At 37.7% G+C, this 3,633-nt stretch overlaps 1 non-coding gene across 1 annotated transcript; it reads right to left on the bottom strand.

Annotated features, from left to right (window-relative positions):
- Positions 1-2,527: 2,527 nt before the first annotated feature.
- LOC131224509 (small nucleolar RNA R71) lies at positions 2,528-2,634 on the bottom strand. The gene has a single exon (XR_009160987.1). It is a non-coding gene; the product is annotated as a small nucleolar RNA R71 (small nucleolar RNA).
- Between the last annotated feature and the right edge of the window lie 999 nt (positions 2,635-3,633).

The following is a 3,633-nucleotide window of genomic DNA, read 5'->3' as shown; positions in this document are numbered from 1 at the left end:
GCAAGGGACGGATCTCAGGACACCGAGATTGAAGAATTCACACGCCAAAGATCCAAGGAAACCAAGTGATTGAAGGTAAGGAAGCTTGAAAATCATCCTAAATGCAAGTTAATAGCTAGTGTTTCTACTATCCATTTGGCATGAAACTTTATATTCGGCCTGAGTTTTATAAAGTAACCGTATAGGTAAAGTTGTAGCCCTTGGATCTTTGTTAAATAGTGATTTGGTCCACCCAAAACACGGATCCAATTCATATCCGAGCTCTTGGCCTAAATCGATCCTACAGAGCTAATGAATGACTCTGATCTCCTAGAAAATCATCATGAGTGGGCCTCATCAACCCTAACAAAAGATCTGGATCAGATGCTTTTATTGCACGTCTTTCTAGAGACATTATGGCCCACCACCTTTGATCAGATGGCAAATCCAAACCATCCAGATGGAACCCAGGCCAAAATTGACCATCTTAGAGAAGACTGTTCGAAGAGATTAAGGTGAGGACCACTGACCACTTCATCGCTTTCACATGCAAGCCTGTTGCTGCACAAGACGTTGCCGACTTACCTGCGTAAGATTTACACACATAGCCGACTGACAGAAATTTCCTATAAAGGACGAGGAGAAATAAGAGGAAAAGGAATGGAAGGAACGTGAAGAAAGAGGCAAATGGAAGCAGAGATCAAGCGTGGAGAGGCTACCTTCATCAAAGAGTTTTTTTCCTTTTTCCTTAGTTGTTTTTCGTTATGATTTTCTTAAGGGTTTTTTAGATCAATCATGTCTATGATCGCCTAAACCTCTTAACTAGGGCTAAGAGGTGAAGCTTGTAATGTGATGGGTGGTTTCCTATTACTTTGATTCATGTTGATGAACTCTCTTCAATTCTAGTTTGATATTTAAGAAATACTTTCAGTTTATTTTATGATTTGTTGTGACTTAAATTACAATAAATTTGTGATAGCTTTGATTATGTTTTTTTATTGGGATTTATGCAATTAGTAAATCCTATTGTTCGCTATCGTCACTTGGGCATGGTTGGATGATAGAATCCTCCCTAATTTTCACAAGTCTCTCAGATTGGTTGTGGATTGGTAAATTCTGTTGTTTGCCTCTTCTAATGGGCATAGCTTTGTGATGGAATCAATTCTAGTTCTCATACCTATCATCCATTGAGAACTAGATAAAGGAAGTTCAAATTTGATTTTACTAAGATATCTTCCGATTAGATGAAGACGGGACTCTGATTCCAGTTGTGTTCATGAATCAAGCATAGATCACTCGGATCTATACAAGTGGATCCTTGGAAACCCTAGTTTCCCACCTTTGAATTTCACAAGTTTTTCATTAAGCTTTTCACAATTATTTTCACATATTCTAGATTAGATTCTCATCTTCTTCTAGTTCTAGTTCTCGTTGCTTTCAGAAAACACACGAGATTAGTCCCTGTGGATTCGACCTCGGTCTTACCGAGATTATTACTACATCATGACCCTACACTTGGGGTTATGAACAAGTTTTTGGCGTCGTTGCGAGGGAGTAACGGTTGCATTTTTCTAAGATTAGCTACTCTTGGAATTAGTTTAAGATTAGAGTTTTTTTCTATTTTCTATTTTTAGGATTAGGGTTTTCTGTTTTATTTTAGAAACTAACCAAACTTTCCTATTTTGTAGGATCCTAATATAGAAACTTTCTAAATTGGTAATCTCTTTCTAATTTTTCTCTTTTTTGTTAAGGTTTGTTTTCTATTTTTAGAAACTTTCTAATTCTACGATTTCTTTTGTTTTTAGAAACTTCCTATTTTCGGCTTTTAGAAACTAACTAATTTTGTTTTTCTTTGTAGATTTTAATTAGGAACGTTTAATTTAGTAACTTCTTTCTAATTCCCTTTCTCTTTCTATTTTTAGATTTCTATCTCCTTTCTCTCTTTTAGGTTTAAGGTAGAATCTGAATTTGAGAGCTGAGAGTGTTTCATGCCCAAGTGGGTCTGTGACAACACTCGACGTCTTTTGACTGAAGGAGGATTGGTTGAGGGGTTACCTATCCATCGCAGGATTAGACACCACTCAAGATTCTCAGAGTTAATTGAAATGATGGCTACAAATTAACCGGGAAGAAAACCTCAAACTAGGGTTGAGGAAGTCCATGATAAGACTGAGGTGTATAAAGCACCCCCACCTCGTACTTTATGAGATTATTTACAACCGGCGGGGGTGAGTATACCCTCATGCATGGTTTTTCCAGAAAGTACAGGACATATGGATATCAGGCCAGGGGTGATCTAACTCCTTCCAAAATTTTATGGTCTTGAATCTGAAAATCCATATTTACACCTGAAAGAGTTTGATGAGATCTAACCACTCCATATTTTCCTAACGTGTCCAATGACATGGTCAAGATGAAACTCTTTCCTTTTTCTTTGAAAGAGAAATCTAAGATGTGGTTGCAGTCACAACGTCCTTGATCTATTGGTAGATGGAATGACATGACAAGGGAGTTCATAAAGAAAAATTTCTCATACCACAAGACGAACACCCTTAGAAAGTCAATCATGAACTTCGCCCAAAGGGAAGATGAAACACTCTTCCAATGTTAGGAGCGGTTCAAGGATCTTGTCAGTTCATGCCCACAACATGGTTTTGAAACATAGCGTATCACAAAGTTTTTCTATGATGAACTGACATCTCCCATGCGCCAACTAGTCGTGACAATGTGTAATGGGGAATTTATAAATAAAAGTGTCGATAATGTGTGGGACTACTTTGATAAGCATGCCGACAATCATTGGACGTCTCCCCAAAATCAAACACCATGTCTAGGCCAACTAAATCCAAAGCGAAGGGTGGGATGTATCTCCTAAAAGAGGATGAGGATATCAATGCTAAAGTGGCTAATCTCACCAAAAAACTCAAAGTCATGGAATTAAAGAAGGAAAATGTTAATGAAACTGTTTGCGGTATTTGTGCTTGCAAGATTCACACAACTGAAAATTATCCAACAATACTTGCCTTTCAAGAGGTGTTGAATGAGCAATCTAATGCTGTAAAAAATTATCAAAGACCTTTCAATGGACCTACTTCCAATACATATAACCTTAGTTAGAGAAATTATCCAAATTTCAGTTGGAGGAATGGACAAACATCTACCCCACAAGGTTTCTTCAACCAAATTCCAGATCAAGAGAAACCTCAAGAGGATCCGGTTTTAAAACATCTTCAAAAGGAAGAGCTTTTCATTCAGGGGATGCTATAAGCCTTTTAAGACCTTGTAAAAGCCATACAAGGGCTTGACATAGGGAATACGATAACCACAATATGAAGTTAGAGACCCGAGCTCTTCAAACCAAATGGAGCAAGCTAAATCTATTATCACTCTTAGGAGTGGGAAAACTATTTACAAAATTATTCCAGTTAGGGCTAAAAAGCCTAAGGACCCGAAAGAGGACAATAATGATAGACCTAGTATTGCTCCATACAAATTATAATCGAAACTTTAGGGCAAGCCGATTGCCCCATTCCCCTAACAATTGGTTGCACTAAAACCTCTCTCTAACTCTCAGGACATTCTAAAGGTGTTGAAACAAGTGAAGGTCAATATTCCTCTACTGGATGCGGTTAAGCAAATACCTTCATATGCCAA

This window comes from Magnolia sinica, chromosome 13 (genome assembly GCF_029962835.1).
Source record: "Magnolia sinica isolate HGM2019 chromosome 13, MsV1, whole genome shotgun sequence".
In the NCBI taxonomy this organism is placed as follows: Eukaryota; Viridiplantae; Streptophyta; class Magnoliopsida; order Magnoliales; family Magnoliaceae; genus Magnolia; species Magnolia sinica.
The sequence above is the reverse complement of the archived record's forward strand: the minus strand, read 5'-3'. Positions and strand labels throughout refer to the sequence as shown.